At 37.9% G+C, this 17,745-nt stretch overlaps 1 long non-coding RNA gene across 2 annotated transcripts in view; it reads right to left on the bottom strand.

Annotated features, from left to right (window-relative positions):
• Positions 1-256, bottom strand: part of LOC138147490 (uncharacterized) — a 59,308-nt gene extending 59,052 nt beyond the window's left edge. Inside the window, exon 1 of one of the 2 annotated variants that reach the window (XR_011164821.1) lies at positions 167-256. This is a non-coding gene — a long non-coding RNA (uncharacterized lncRNA). The remainder of the gene's footprint in view (positions 1-166) is intronic. The other variant, XR_011164822.1, reaches the window with a different exon arrangement.
• Positions 257-17,745: the final 17,489 nt, after the last annotated feature.

The raw sequence follows: 17,745 nt of genomic DNA, 5'->3' as shown, positions 1-17,745 counted from the left end.
AAGGAGGGAAAGGAAAGGAAAAAGGAAAGGAGAAGAGAGGAGAGGAGAAGAGAGGAGAGGAGAAGAAAGGAGAGGAGAGGAGAGGAGAGGAGAGGAGAGGAGAGGAGAGGAGAGGAGAGGAGAGATCCTCACACAATAGGGTTAAAATCTGAGAATACCCATTTACACTGTGAATCACCAACTCAGAGACCATTTTCTCTTCTCGATCACACAGGTTCTTCAATCTACATTCTGTCCAGGCAGTAGCTCTAAAAGCATTCCATCACTATAGATCACCTCATAAATCCTTGATGTAAACTCCACCCCCTGTGGGATATACTTGAAAGCATACTTACTCGGGGACAATATTTCTTGTTGCCTGTGAGATAGCTCTTATGTTGCTTATGGTAGGACTACTCTGAGTCCTCATCTGTGTTACTGATGACAGTGTGTAATTTAGGATCATAAAATCTCAGGGTATCATTGAGGTCATCTGGCCCAGATCCCTCATTTTACAAATGAAAAAACTGAGCCCCAGGGAGGGTCTGAGATCATGAAGCAGGTGTCAGAGTTGTGATGTACCCCAGGTCCTCTGACTCTGTGCCCCGCCCTCTGTCCACTCTATCTAATTTGGAGTTGGAAAACCTGAATTCATATACTGGTTATTGCCTAAGTGGCATGTTGATCAATTTACTTCACCTTGGAACCTCAGTTTTCCCTGCTGTAAAATGAAATGTATTGGACTAAATGATCTCTCATTTCCCATCCAGTTTTAAATCCAAATGCCAATGATTTTCTGGCCTCAGTTCTCTCATATTTAAAATGAGGGGGCTGTCAGGCATAGTAGTCTACTTTTGTAATCCCTGCTACAAGGGAGACCGAGGCTGGTGGATCTTTGTGTCTTGGGAGTTCTGAGCTAAGACAATCAGGGGTCTGAAGGTTCATCATTCATATGCTGAACCCTGCAGGTGAAAGGAAACTAGGTTGTCTAAGAAGGGACAAACCATCCCAGATCCAATAATGGAAAAGCTCAAAGCCCTCGTACTGATCTAAGAGGGGTTAGGACAGTGAGGAGTGCCTTTAAGATAAGGAAAATCAGTCTTTAAAAAATTAAAATGAATATGCCTAAGGATTTATTAAATACCCTACTATGTGCCAAGCATTCTACTAAGAGCCTTACAAACATCTTATTTGATCTTCACAACAACCCTGTGAGGTAGGTGCTATGATGATAGTCATTTTACAGTTGAAGAAACTGAGGAAGGCAATGGTTAAATGACTTGTACAGGATCACACAGCTATTAAGTATCTGATACTGCATTTGAATCCAGGTCTTCTTGACTCAAGGCCCAGTACTCTGTCCACTTCACCACCAGACTGTGGAGCATCTTGGTCATCAGTTCTCAAACTTTTTCACCTCAAGACCCCTTTGAACTATTTTTTTAAACATTTTTTTTTGCTTTTTGGAGGGGGGAGGGCAGGGCAATTGGGGTTAAGTGACTTGCCTAAGGCCACATGTCTAGTAAGTGTTAAGTCTTTGAGGTCAAATTTGAACTCAGGTCCTCCTGACTCCAGGGCTGGTGCTCTATTCACTGCGCCACCTAGCTGCCCCGACCCCTTTAAACTTTTAAAGAGAACTCTAAAGAGCCTTTGCTTAAGTGGATTATATCTATTAATATTTACAATGTGAGAAATTAAAACTGATGAATTTTTAAAATAGTTATTAATTCATTTATAATAAAAGTAATAAACACATACATGGTAACATTGATAACATTTTAATAAAATATAACTGTATTTTCCAAAATACAATAGAATTAGTAAGAAGAATGCTATTGTGCTTTTACAAATTTTTGCAAAATTTTTTCATGTCTGGCTTAATAGAAGACAGCTGGATCCTTATATCTGCTTCTGAATTCAATCTGTTGTGATGTGTTGTTTTGGTTGAGGCATATGAAGAAAATCAAGCCCCCATAGAGCAGGAAAATAATTAGAAAAGGGAGTATTCTAATAAGCAAATAACATCTTAGGATTATTATTATGAAAAGAGTTTTAACCTTACAGACCTCCCTGAAAAGGGTCTGGGAGTCCTCAAATCACTCCTTGAGAACCATTGGTTTAGGATGATATCTAAGGTTCTCTCGAGTCTGGTCCCATGGAAGCTGGTCTTTATTTCCTTTGGGACTTCACCAAAATCTCTAGTTGTGTCCACAGCAAATAAAGTGGGGCCCTCAGAAACCTGATATTGGGGTCACTGTAGCTGCAGAAAAACATCAGGAAATACAGAGCAACATACACAATTTAAAGCAGATGAATATATCTCGGCTGTAACTTTCAGTGTGTGGAATGTTTATTGTTCTATGAGTTATGACTAACGTGTAATGCAGTTGAGGCCTGCCTATGGCCAAGTAAGTATGCTTGTATTGACCATGGAAGACTTTCTGTTTGTCTAACCACCTTAAAGCTCTCTCTTTCTTAAAAAACCATTTTCTTGAGGGTGTTTCTTTAGATGCAAAATAGTCTCGTATCCCATGGCAGTAGTTAATTCAGTGAGAATGTTCTGTTTCTCCTGGCAACATTGAGGATGCTCTAGAGATAAGGGTCAGCCTCTGGGTGGTTTGCAGAGAAGCCCTGGTGATTTATTAAACAAAGCTGGGAATTCTCCAAAGAAGGTTTAGCAAAAATACTCTAGTTTGAAGTGAATGGGGCCGTTTTGTTCTGCAGGCTGGGCCTTTGCTGTTAGAATCAGATTCAAAGGGCATTCAGCCTTGCAAAGAACAGCTATGTCTTTCTTGAAAAAAAAAAAAAAAAGAAAAAAAGCAATTCTTTTTCTTTTTCTATGTTGTGGGTTGCTTTGCCTCAGAAATACATTATCAGACCTGGATATGCCTTCCTCTTTGTTCTGAAGCAAATATGGGGACATGAGATTGTATCTTCTTTCTTTCACAGAATTGAATTTTCAAGGTTTTTGTTCCAGAAATACCAACAAAAGCCCAAGTGACACTGAACAGTAAGGTCTAGTAGCTAATAGCTGTGGATTGGAAATCAAGGGTCCTGGTTCCTAGTTCTCCTCTTCATCACTGACTCACTGCGTTACCTCACACAAGTGATTTAAGCTCTTTGGCCTTCAGGTCCCCCATTTGTTAATAAGAGATGATAATGTAGCCTACTTAATCTCAAAGGTTATGGGAGGATTAGTCTAATTAAATGTCTGTAAAATGTTTGGAAATTCATGAAGGAGAAAAAAATCTCTTCAAATATAAACTATCATGGAAGAAACAATTTATTGAAATATAGAGCATCTTAATGATTTTCCTCTGTAACCCTCTCACTTAGGGCTTCTCTGATATAATTCCTTGGTTATGCACCTCAGCAGTGGAAAGATCATTGGGTAAATCAGGCACAGAATGCTGGGCATGTTGTAGGTTTTGAATGAAAATCTTGCTTCACTACTGAAGTGTGTGTGTATGTGTGTGGCGGGGGTGCTGTTAGTTGGAGGAGGCAGTTTATATACTTTTGGCACAAAGATCAAGGAGAGTTTGGAAATGTTGACTAGGCAGTGGTTCTAGCCTCTATGGGTTTAATAAAGCAAATCTTTCCCAAGAACTTAAAAAAATGATACATAGAGAACATACATTTGGGAAGCAAGGATAAGACCCAGATGAATTAAGGATCAAGGCATTTGGAGCTATCAAAAAACTTGGCTAGATTGCCCTAGGATGTAGTGGAAGGTCTCCTAGCCAAGGGTAAAAGATCACTGATTGGTTCATCTTGTAGAAATATCAGGGCAGCTATGAATCATTTGATACAACGGATTACTCAGAGCCAGAAGCTTCCAACAAATAGTCTTTTTGCTAAAAACATATTTGAATATCCTCAGGCAGAAGCATTTCTCAAGAATTTCTGTTCAGGTAGGAGCTGAATTATAACTCTGAAATTCTATGATATTGTTACTTAAATTCAGCATTTACAAAGTGTCTGCTATGTTTAAGATATTGTAACAATAATGACAATAGCATCATATAGCACTTTAACATTTAAAAGGGATTTTTTGTAAATATTATCTCATTTAATACCTATCTGGTGAGTAGGTACTTCTGTTTTAAAAATTAGGAAACTGAGGTTAAGTGCCTTGTCTAGGATCATGAAGTTAGAAAGTGCCTGAGGTCAGATTTGAACTCAAATCTTCTTGTCTCCAGACCCTGAGTTCTATCTACTGGGCCACCTAGCTTTTTCTACTGCCCCAAGTACCAGAAGGCAAAAAATGAAATAGTGTCTGTCCCTAATGAGGAAATTCTTGTGACACTGGCAATCTTTCCCTTACAACACACACACCATGAGATTCATATAAAACATCTAATTTGAGAAACACTCTCCGTGGAATGGAATGTCCTGCCCAGAATTAGCACAGGCGCTGGTGGGCACCTCCTCCTTTGTGGAGGTGCCATGTAGAATAACCATTTCTGTGCCTTTGAGGGGGGGGGGGGGGAAGTGGTCAGTGATGATAGAGTTGGGATAGAAGAGCCTAGACCTAGATTTCTCTTCCTGTGGGTCCTTAGACTTTTGCTTCCACCCCTACTTCTTCCTCTGAGACTTCTAGAACTGTGTGGCCTGAGTACACCCCTACTAGACACTGTGGGGCAAATAAAGAAATAAAAGTACTGGTCCCTGTCATCTGAGCTTAATCTAGAGATTAATCTACAGAGCCCGAAAGTTCTAAAGAGCTTAGTCTAGAGCAGTGGTGTCAAACTCAGATCGAAGCAAAGGCCACAAATCCATACACAAGAATTCCTGTGGGTTACAGATTAACTTAGTTTTAAAATGTAATTTTATTTACATTTGATTGCATATCTATTTACCTTGTTCAATATTTCCTGATGATAAATTGATCTGGTTCGGGATGCATGCAACCTGGTGGCCAGTGTTTGACTCCACTGATCTGGATGGAATACATAGCTGTGGCTACTCATACTTAAGGGGTCTTCTGGGAGAATCTGGGAAGAAGCTTGAGAAGGCTATCTACCCTCCTCTCCTGAAAGACCATATTGCTTCTATACTGCCAAGAACATTGATGAAAACGAGGCTCAGCGTATTGCCCTTTTTTTTTTTTTTTTTGGAACTGTGTCTTTAATTAAATCGGTCAGGGCACAATGCTAAAGAAACCAAAGTTTCTGGGTTGATTTCCAAAGGCTACAAATCCCAAACTAGCATACTTATTTTGACCATTCCATGTATTCAGGTCATAACCCTTCTAGGTCTTCTCATCCTGTGAATTCTTATTTCTGCTTTCACCTAGGTCCCTCATGGATGATGCACCCAATGCCCTGGGAACCTTTATGGGATCATAAGTTTAGAGTAGAAAAGGACTTTGGCAGTCATTGAATCCATCTGCTTATTTTATGTATGATGAAACAGGCTCAGAGATGAGGCTTGCCCAAGGTCACACAGCCAGTAAATGGCAGAGCTAGGATTTACCCTCAGGTTCTCTGGCTCCAAACACACAATGTTTCCCAATTTAAGATCTGTGTCTGTGGAGTGACTGACTGCCCATACCACTGAAGGAGCATCCATACCCAAACTTTTCTTTTGAATCTGGAAGAGTACTCAAATATATTTTATTTTAATAAATTCATCTCTCTCTCTAAGACCAAGACCCATATTATTTAACAATGAGTCTCCTTCTGGTGAAGTTGTAAGAGTTCTAGTGACAATATATTATAATCTTGAAATAATCAAAGTTCAAAACCACCCACAGAATAGTGGGAAGACTTATGGTGGGCATGAACAGGCGGCAACACATTGCAGATAGGAACAGTGAAAAGTACATTATCAGGAAATGTATGACCAGAAAAAAAGAAAGGCTGATCTCTTATCCAGCAAGAAATGATAAAAAATCATGGACAACTTAAAGAGGCCCCTGGTATGTTGTGTGAATCTCCTATGACTAATTTATGACAGGACATGTGTAAGAGTGCTAAAGACTGGACAGGCTCCCCATATACTCCAGAATAGTTATAGCAGCAGTTTTTGTGACAGCTTAGAATTGCAAACAAAGTAGATGCCCATAGATTGGGGAATGGCTAAACAAATTGTGTTATATGAATGGGATGGAATATTACTGTATTGTAAGAAATAATCTGTGCGATGAATAAAGGAAAGAGTAGAAACATCTATAATGACTGATGCAGAGTGAAGTAAGCAAAGCCAACAAAACAAAACAAAACATATAGTAACTACAAGAATAGTAAATAGAAAGAACAAGGACACACACACACACACACAAAAGTAAATGCAACAAAATTATGAAGAAAAGTGAGATTCAAATGAAGAGATATTAGAAAACACCCTCAACCTACTTCTTGGTAGAGGTGAGAAGTCCACAAGAGTTATTCATTGAACATGTTTTTGGACTTTTTCAATGTATTGATCAATTATGCTGATTCTTTTTTCATCTTTAAAAAAACCAACACTTCATTATGTGGGATGGCTCTTGGGGAGGGGGAAGGCATAGTATGGTGGTATAAGAAACAGAAAATGTAAATAAAAATTATTTTAAAAAAAGAATGAAGATGACTTGAAGGTGGAGCCAAGATGGCAGTTTACTCTGGCAGGGACTTGCCTGAGCTCTACCAAATTCCCCTTCAAACACCTTTAAAATAATGCCTCAAAATGAATTCTAGAATGTCACAACCAACAAAAGAATGGGGTGAACCAATTTCCTAGCCTAAGACAACTTAGAATTTTGACTGGTTTAAGAGTAGAGCACAGTTGAGTGTGGTTGAGTACAGTCCAGCTCAGACAAAGCCTGGCAAGCCAGTGCTGGCCTTGGAGGCAACAAAATTGGACAACTGGTCAGAAGGAGATTACAGGGTACACTTTGCTGGCACTGGATGCAGGACTCAGTTGCATTTTCCATACAAAGATCTGAATTGCAGGTCCAGGTCATAGTCCCAGAGAGGGGAACACTAATACACAAGAGCTTACAGACCCAAGGGATCAGGGACCTGGTGATGGTTCCAGAAAAGAAAGGAATACTTGTGGTCACTCACAGACCAGAGTAAAGTCCAGGAGAACAGGGACCACACCTTTCCTTAGATCATACCGCCTTGGAAGAAATGAAAACTTACAGGTCCTCACAAAATTAACTCTGAAAACAGCATCACGAAAACCCTGAAGTTTGAGACAGTGCCTCCACCACCCCTGGAGCACAGCCCAACTTTAACATAAAATTAAAAATCAAGAAATAGACTGGGAAAATGAGCAAACAAGAAAAAAAGAACCTGTCCATAGACAGTTACTATGGTATGGGGAAGATCAAAACACAAACTCAGAAGAAGATAACAATGCCAAAACAGTCACATGCAAAGCCTCAAAGAAAAAGTTGGTTTGGCATCAGGCCCCCTTGAAATACCTGGAAGAACTCAAAAAGGATTTAAAAAAACAAATAAGAGAGGTAAAGGGAGAAAAAAATAGGAAAACAAATAAGAGTAATGCAAGAGAATCATGAAAAAAGAGTCAACAGCTTGATAAAAGAAGCACAAAAAATGGAGTAAGATGTACAAAAATTCACTGATGAAAACAATACCCTAAAAAGTAAAATTAACCAAATGGAAAATGATGTTCAAAAGTTCACTGAAGAAAATAATTCCTTAAAAATTAGAATTGAACAAGTGGAAGTGATGTCTGTGAGACATCAAAAAACAAAAACAAATAAAAAGAATGAAACATATATGCACCAAATGGTATAGTATTCAAATCTGTAAAGGAAAAGTTAAACTGATGGACAAAATAGACAGTAAAACTATACTACTAATACTAGCACTACTGTATTAGTGCTCCCCTCAATTTTCCCCTCTCAGGAGAAGAAATTGAAACAATTATTTGGAGCTATTTTGCCCAACTATATGTCAATAAATCTGACAATCTAAGTGAAATGTATGAATATTTACAAAAACATAATTTACCTAGATTAAGAGAAGAGGAAATAGGATACTTAACCCCACCTTAGAAAAAGAAATTAAGCAACCCATTAAAGAGCTCCCTAATAAAAAAAATCCCTAGGACCAGATGGATTCACAAGTGAATTCTCAGAAACCTTTAGAAAAATATTAATTCCAATACTAAATAAACTATTTGGAAAAATAGATAAAGAAAGAGTCCTACCAAATTCCTTTTATAACACAAATGTGGTTCTGATACCTAAACCAGGAAGAGCAAAAACAGGAAAAGAAAATATAGGCCAATTTCCCTAATGAATATTGATGTAAAAAATTTAAATAAAATGCTAGCAAGAAGATTACAGTAATATGTCACAAAGATTATACCAGGAATGTAGGATTGGTTCAACATTAGGAAAGCCATCAGCATAATTGACCATGTCAATTACAAAATCAACAAAAGAATCTTATGATTATCCCAATAGATACAGAAAAACTTTTGATAAAATACAGCACTCATTCTTAGTAAAAGTACTAGCAAGCATAGGAATTGGAGCATTCTTTAAAATGATAAATAGTATTTATCTAAAACCACCAGCAAGTATTCTCATAATGGAGATAAGATAGATGCTTTCCCAACACAATTAGGGGTGAAGCAAGGAGGCCCATTATCACCTCCATTACTCAATATCGTACTAGAAATATTAGCTGTAGCAATAACAGAAGGAAAAGAAGAAATTAGAATGGGCCAGGAGGAAACAAAACTACCATTCTTTGTAGATGATATGATGGCATACTCAGAGAATCCTAGACAATAAACTAAAAATTAGTTAATAATTAACAACTTCATTGAAGTTGCAGGATATAAAATAAACTCACATAAATCATCAGCATTTCTATATATTACTAACAGAGTTCAGCAGGAAGAGATAGAAAGGAATTCCATTTAAAATAACTGTAGACAATATAAAATACTTGGGAGTCTACCTGCCAAGACAAACCCAGATACTATATGACCACAATTACAGAATGATTTTTACACAAAGTCTGATCTAAACAACTTCAGAAATATTAACTGCTCACAGGATGAGTCAATATATTAAAAATGTCAATTCTTCCTAAATTAATTTACTAATTCTGTGCCATACCAATCAAACTACTAAAAATTATTCTATAGAGCTTGAAAGAGAAGCAAAATTCATCTGGAAGAACAAAAGATCAAGAATATCAAGGGAATCAATAAAAAAATGTGAAGGAAAGTAGCCTAGTTGTGCTAGATCTTGAACTGTATTACAAAGTGGTAATCACCAAAACAATCTGGTACTAGCCAAGAAGTAGAGTGGTGGCTCAGTGGAATAGATTGGGTACACAATACACAGAAGGTAATGACCATAGTCATCTATGTTTTATAAATGCAAAGAACCAAGCTTTGGGGATAAGAATTCACTATCTGACAAGAACGACTAGGAAAACCAGAAAACAGTTTGGCAGAAACTAGTTCTAAGTCTCACACCATTTTTGACATAAAAGGTAATAGGACAAGCAAATTAGGGGACCATGGAATGGTTTACCTATCAGATGAATGTATAAGGGAAGAATTTATAGCCAAAAAAATGATAAGGAGAATGATGGGATGTAAAATGGATAATTTTGGTTACCTTAAATTAAAAAAGGATTCACACAAACAAAATCAATGCAGCTAAGATTAGAAGGAAAATAGAAAACGGGGTGGGGGAATTTTATAGCAAGGTTTTCTGATAAATACCTCATTTCTCCAATATTTAGAAAACTGAGTTAAATTTATAAGAATATGAGTCATTTCCCAATTAATAAATGTTCAAAGGATATGAAAAGGAAGTTTTAGATGAAGAAATCAAAACTATCTATAACCATTTGAGAAAAATATTTTAAATCACTATTGATAAGAGAAATGCAAATTAAAGCAACTCTGAAGTACCACCTCATACCTATCAGGTTGGTTAAAATGACAGAAAAGAAAAATGAGAAATGTTGGAGAGAATATAGGGACACTAATGTACTGTTGGTAGTTATAATACTGATCCAACCATTTTGAACAGTAATTTGGAACTATACCCAAAGGGTTCTAAAACTGCATGCATTTTTACTCAGCTATAGGTCTGTATCCCCCCAAAAGGAAAAGGATCTATGTGTACAAAAATATTTATAGCAGCTCTTTTGTGGTAGCAAAGAATTGGAAATTGAGAGGATGCCCATTAATTGGGAAATAACTGAACAAGGTGTGGTATATAATTGTGATGGAATACTATTGTTCTATAAGAAATGCTGAGCAGGATACTTTCAGAAAAACCTGGAAAGTCTTACATAACTGATGCAAAGTGAAGTGAGCAGAACAGAACATTGTACATAGTAACAATAATAATGTACAACAATGAACTGTGAATGGCTTATCTATTCTCATCAATACAAAGATCCAAGACAATTCCTAAGGACTTGTGAGGTGATTCAGATTTTCTTCTATTTTTTTTTTTTTATTTCTTGGTGTCTTATAACACTACAATGAAAAATGCTATTGACCTCCAGAGAAAGAACTGGTGGAGTCTGAATGTAGATTGAAGAAGACATTTTTTTAAACTTATTTTTTTCAGTTTTTTATCTGTATTTTCTTTTACAATATGAATAATATAGAAATACGCTTTTCATGACTGCACATGTATAATTTATATCGAATTGCTTGCCTTCTCAATAAGGGGAGAAGGAAAGGACGGAGAGAATTTGGAACTCAAAATTAAAAAAAAAAAGAATGTTAAAAATTGTTTTTACATGTAATTTGAAAAAATATATAATATTTTTTTAAAAGTAGGCATATAGATGGGTTGCCATCTGAATTACTGGAGGGAATACCCGAATCTAAGAAGGTCACAGATCCATTGCAATATTAGAGTCTTCAAAAATATATGCCTTGAAAAAAATATATATATGCCTTGGGGCTGCTAGGTGGCACAGTGAATAGAACATTGGCCCCAGAGTCAGGAGGACCTGAGTTCAAATTCGGCCCCGGACACTTAACACTTACTAGCTGTGTGACCTTGGGCAAATCACTTAACCTCAATTGCCCTGCCTTCCCCCATCCAAAAAAAAAAAAAAGCAAAATATATATGCCTTGCCTTCCTCCAGTATGTGATAAGTTCCAGGTCGGCAGTCTACTCTCTATATTGTCTACTTTCTTTGCATTTTGCCAGATCCAGCCATTAAACATGTTTAGTATTATTCACTGATTGATATGAATAACTGGGTAAGTGGGTTTACTCTTGCTTTTTTAATATCTTCAGTGTCCTAATATAGTTCTTGGTCCTCTGTCGTCTCTCATTCTCATGACATAACTGACTTACTCTTTACATTAATACAGATTACAAGTAAATATGCCTTCTATACTGTTTCATTTGTTCCTAATTTTATTACTTTGTTTGTTACTAACACGTCATATGTTACTAATATGTTGGCCTGTTTGTACCCATCTTTTTATTGCTCTTTGACTTATTTGTAATTTTTATTCTTTCCTCATCATGATATCCCAACATTCACAGTTGGAGCAAGAGACCTGATGTTTGCTACAATGAGCAGCCTGCAGTCATTAAAAGCTCTGTGCAGTTTCCCAGATGTAATTAATACAGCTTGATCTTTTCTTCCTACTTAGCTCTGTGCCCAGCAGCACTTTCCCAAGATAAACATGTTTAAGACATATGTGGAAGGGCCCATTTAGCCTATATGTCATAATCTGACCACATGAATATTTTTTGATATAGCAAACATATGTAAAATGTCTACTGGGTGAAGGGCACTGTGCTAGGTCATGGGAGAAATAAACATTATATATGAGATATGGTCCCCCACAAATACAGACCTTCTAAGGCACTTGTCATGTACTATTTATTGTGTGTTATATGTATACATTATACATATTATACATTTAAATACATTATAAATCTTCAACATTTTATTTAATTAGCATAAATGAAATTCCATAGGAAGACATAGAAGACACATAGGAAATCTTATTAATTAATTAATCAATAAAAAAATCCCCAATAGCTAATGAAAGCTTTTATTCCATATGAAATTGTAATGGCTAAAATTAATGCTAATTAAATAAAATGTTGAAAATTTCATTCATTTCATTTCTTGAGATTTCCTATGTGTCCAGACTTTAGGGACACCCTATACATAGAAGTTAAAACAAAGTTCTGTGTAAGATCTGAGAAGGACTATCATTACCAACAGGGGTAATCAAGATAGACATCTGGGAGGAGGTAGCATTTGAGCTGGGCTTTAAAAGATATAATCAAGTATTTCAAGCACAGTAAATCATGTCAAAATTAACTTCCATCAGAATAAAAACCCCACCTCTTTTTCATGGAGATAGAGTGTGTGCTGGACAAGAATCCCACAAATTAATACTAAAGGAGATCAAGATAGAAAAGAGTGGCTTTGCTTTGCACTACCTACCATGTCCATATAGCTCTGATTATTCTCTCTAAGCTTTAGAGCTCAGAGGAAGGTTAAAGGTCATCTGTCTAGTCTAACAACCTCATTTTACATAAGGACAAGAAGACCTTGAGAGGAACAACAAAGAGCCTTGAATGTGGAGCCAAAGGACCCAGATTCAACCCCCACTTCTGCCCCTTATTATCTGTGACCTTCATAAGGCAAGGTCTCAGTTTCCTCTCCTTTGAAAGTGGGGCTATTATGGTATTTGAGTGGAAGTAACAAAGGGACTAATCTAGGTCTGAGGTCAGGAAAAAGTTCCTAATGCTTAGAGACGCCCAAAAGTGGTTTCAGATGTTGATGGGCTTTGCCTCCTTGAAATCTTGAAACAGAGGCAGAATGACCGCTTGTTGTCTTCGTGATAGTGGGGATTCCTTCTGTAGAGTCCAGTGGGCTAGATGGACTGATGTCCCTTCCAACTCTTAACTTCTGTGATTGTGCGACTAGTTGGTCTGTAAGGTCCCATCCACTCCTAAAGCTGTGTTCTTAAGGTTAAATGATTTTTTATTTATGCAAGGCTACAAAAGTAAGTGATGTCGCTACATGAATGATGTCACTAGAATTGAAACCCAGTCCCTCTAGCTCCTTACCCAAGGCTTCTAATGGCACTATTTCTACTCATCAAGACAATTTTAATTTCATTCATTAAAACCACCTAATCAGATTGACCCTTTGGTGATTTGTTTTGTTTTGGGGGTGGGCAATTGACCTGAAATGACTTCAGAAATAAGACTAATGGTCGGTACATGCATTAAGTCATATGTGGTCTTAGCTGAGAGTCCACAGGTTTTGTTAGTAATGTCATCAGTTCATCAATTCACCCTTCTGGGTAAATCTGGAGGTTCTGACCTGCCAAGTTCCTTAAGCTGTTTGTTTATAATTGTGTTCATTCTTGGGCCAAAAGGGAATTTGATTTCCCCCCCTCCCCTTGAGTTTATCTGTAAGATATGGAGGCAACCCAGATGTGCAGTGGAGAAAAATGATAAGCTTAGAGTCAGGAAGAATTGAGTTCAAATCTTGCTTTAGACACTAGCTATGTGACCCTGTGTAAGTCACTTAATCTTTGTTTGTCTCAGTTTCCTTATCTGGGAAATGATAGGGAGAAAGGGAGGTTTGAAATCAATGCCCTCTAAGAGTCTCTCTCAGCTCTCTATCTCTGATTCTCTGAAGGTGCCAGATATCCATGGGAGAAGTGAAAACCGAAGTCAGTCATACAGATGAGCCAAAATATTTAGATGCTACTAACCATCTGGCAAAATTAGTACGCTTTCCTCCACCAGCACTCATGCTTGCCTAATTTGTGCAGGAAAAAAAAATGACTTTTCAAGATTCACTTTCTGTTTCCCTAGGGGGTGATAGCCATCTTTCTTCCTCAGGACTCAGCTACATAGTAGATGTGTTCATAATCACTGTGGGCTGGAACTGAATTTTTAAGGTTTCATACAATTAGCAGTACAAATGAATGTCCCACTAATATGGATTTTAGCATTAACAGATCTTGGATTCTTTAAAGAAGAGGGGGAAAAAAACCTGTAGAAATCACCCTTCAGCTAAATAAAAATGTATTGATAATGCATCTAGTTCTAACACCATGTGGTATCTACTCACATCAGTATTGGAAAATTGCACTGGAAATGTCTCATATGCTATTTTCACTCATTTGCAGTCTCTCACAGTCTCTCACTTCCTAATCAATTTCTATTTTCTTCACACAGGGTAGGCTGCATTGCTACCAATCTATCTAACTGTAATTTTTAGAGATTTTTTTTAAAAAAAAGGAATATGAATGTTTATGAGAATTTTTGCATGTGCAAAAGGAAAAAAAAAGCATCTATGTTTCGGTCCCTGCACCCTCTTGGGTCCAGATAGACATGTCCAATTGGGACTGAAATGTTTATAATTTGAGATCTGTGATTTTTCTTTTAAAATGCAGACAGAGCATTGCCGAGAGGGTAGAGTGTTGGGCTTATAGTCAGGAAGACGGAAGTTCAAATCTAGCTTCTGATGCTCAGGGCAAGTTACTTAACCTCTATGACTCAGACAATCCCCTAGGATTCATCTGCTAAATCATAAGTGGCATAGTACCTACCATCCCATCGCATTAGATGGTATCTACTAAATCATAAATCCCCTAGGGTGAGGGATTCACATATCCATTCCATTTTTTTTTAACTGAAATATATGAGTCTTACCTAGTGAATAAAGAATTGACCTCAGAGTCAGGAATATATAGGTTCAAGTCCCATCTCTGAGAAACAATTCCTGTGTGATTCTGGGAAAGTCATTTAACCTTTCAGTGACCCAGGAAACTTGCAGAACAACTGCTGAATCTGCCTAGGAAAAGGTAATTCCTCAGTGGGAGCTCTATATGCCAATGAAATCACAGGTCAAGTCCAAACAGGGAAAAAGTTGAAATACAGTTTTTTTTCCTCTTACTCAGTTAATCATGTAGATGCCAAAGCTAATTATGAAACAGAATTAAATTCCCTTTTGATCCAAGGATCAGCACAATTATAAATGGGCATCTTAAGAAACTTGGCAAATCAGAATCTCCAGGTTTACCGAGAAGGATGAATTGAGGAGATGATAACATCATGGGCATAGCCTATGAACTCTCAGGTAAGTTCATATATGAATTGGTGCATCTAAGCATTGATATAGAGAGTCACTCATTCCTCAAACTTTTATTATCTACCTTCTCGTTTGTATTTTGGGCTCACTCTCTTTCTCTTCCTCCTCCTCATTGTTGGCCTCATCTCTCTCCCCCTCCTCCTCCCTCTCCTCATCCTCCTCTTCCTCCTCCTCCTCCTTCTTTTTCTTTTTTTTCTTCTTCTTCTTCTTCTTCTTCTTCTTCTTCTTCTTCTTCTTCTTCTTCTTCTTCTTCTTCTTCTTCTTCTTCTTCTTCTTCTTCTTCTTCTCTTCCAAAGCATTTAAAAAAGCAGATTTCGTAATTTTTGAGAATAGAAGTATCTGTATGAAATCTAACCATTAGAAGAAATGCAACTCATTTGGATGTTTTCAACCATCTGAAAGTTTGGCAGCTAGTGCAGGAAACACATTTTGGGACAGAACAAATTTGTCCCTTGTCTTCTGGCCATTTTTGTCATCTTGTTGACACAGTTTTGTTTTTAAGCATGATTAGGTTGACTATTCATGGTTCAACCACCCACAGATTGCATAGAATGATCAATCTGATTTGACACTTTAACATTTCAATTATTTCAGTTGTTAAGACAACCGGATGGGATGAAGTGTCCACTCATTGATTTAGTGTTCAGCAGTTGTCTGTTATGCCACTGTGACAGGAAAACTAAAGTAAAAATCTATCCTATGATAGCTATTCCATCCAGAGGATCAGATTTAGGGCAGGATGGGACATAGTAGGTCAAGGGTTGTTGACATTATGTTTGTGAACTTGTTGGCTTTAAAATATGTTTATAATTATATTTTGATATAATTGGTTTCCTTTGTAATCCAATGCATTTTATGTGTCCACAAACATTATTCTGAGAAGGATACTATGGGTTTCCTTAGCCTGCCAAAGAGATCCATGACACAGAAGAGAGTAAGAACCTTAGCCCTAGGGGGGATCTGGTCTTATCACCTCATTTTTCCGGACAAAACTGAAACCCAGAGTACTCAAGTGTCTTGCCCAGAGTCAGTCATACAGCTAGTAAATAGGATTTTTTTGGGGGGGGGAGGGGGTAGCAAGGCAAATGGGGTTAAGTCCTTTGCCCAGGGCTACACAGCTAGTAAGTGTCAAGTGTCTGAGGCTGGATTTGAACTCAGATACTTCTGACTCCAGGGCTAGTGCTCTATCTACTATACTACCTAGTGGCCCCTAATACAAGATGCAAATGCAGGTTCTCTGACTCCAAATACAACACTGCTTCCACTATTCCTAAGATATTCTCTGAGGAATGAGATTTTTTTTCCCCTTTCCCCTTCTTCCCTCCTTTCCCAAAACACCCTATATCTTCCTATATATTTATAGACTAAAAGCAAAGAGGATGCCATCTTAGACTTCTAAGCACTTGTCTCATCTTTGCCCACTATAGTTATTCCTACCCTTTGTTTCAATATTGATTCAAACTAAAGGACACAATGATTACCAACCTTAAAGGAAAACAGACAAAAATCTCCTCCTTGGGGTGGCCAGGTAGCACAGCGAGTAAGAGCACCAGCTCCAGTGTCAGGATGACCTGGGGATCGAATCCGGGCTCAGACACTTAGCACCCACCCAGAAACACCTGGCCGTTTAGCCTTGAGCAAGTTACTTAACCCCTATTGCTTAAAAAAAAAAAATCCCCTCCTTCCCCTTTCCTGTAGCAGAATTTCACTTGTGATAGAGAACCATGCTAAATGCTCAAGAAGATGTGGTTCCCAGGGTTCTTTCCTTCCTCTCATCTTGCTCCAGCCCTGCAATAACAGAAAAACTCTGTGTATGGCCTCATGAGAAGTGTCCAGCTTTCTAAGTAGAGCAATACACTAGTGGTCATTGTTACTGCCATTCCCATTTTGTTGGGGAGACTTGCCTTTTCTCGTTCAGGTTTCTTTTTCCCCATTCAGCCTCTCACCTTATTCTCACTGTTTATCCAAACCTTGGCTCCCTTCCTCCCATAAATACACACACACACACACACACACACACACACACACACACACATATGACCTTGAGCAAGAACTTGGCATTCATTTCTTCTCTCCCATTTCCCAAGAAAGGGAAGCACTGGTCTAGGGTAATTAGCAACAACAGGCAACACTGCCAAACCACAGACCTTTGGTCATGGGACTTCAGCCTTTACAACAGTAGAATTCTCACAGGAAAAAAAGGTGGCAGTCTGGCAGCTGCCAAGGGCCCTTATTATGAATTGTGCTGCAAGAAGGCATTATTGGTGTTCTGGACAAAGCCAATTAAAGCTACCTAGACCAAAGGACCCATAACAATTCACCGATTCATGCTCCACCCTTCCCCTCACAATACTGATAGAGTGATCATAAATTAGTTTGAACCAGAAACTCACATCCCCTAGACTAATAATATTTAAAGGAACAGATAAATATAATTATAAGCCAGTTCCCTGTCTCTTAGATCAGAGTGGTCAAGTCTCTGCCCTCCTGCCCCTGCCCGAAGCAGGAAGTAAAGTCTCCTCTGGAGAAGGCATAGGGAAGAAGAGGCTAGAGATGTCTTTTATGCCTCCCTTCCAGTTACAAAAAGGCACCCCCATGCTACATATATGGGACAGCCCCTTGCAACACATGGGAGGCTTGCTACATCCGTCTCGTTAAATTCCAACAATGTAGG

The sequence above is a fragment of the Petaurus breviceps genome, unplaced genomic scaffold (genome assembly GCF_028583685.1).
Source record: "Petaurus breviceps papuanus isolate PSGF00001 unplaced genomic scaffold, PetGlider_PUasm1.0 90792, whole genome shotgun sequence".
NCBI classification, from domain to species: domain Eukaryota; kingdom Metazoa; phylum Chordata; class Mammalia; order Diprotodontia; family Petauridae; genus Petaurus; species Petaurus breviceps.
This window is presented reverse-complemented; position numbering and strand designations above follow the sequence as displayed.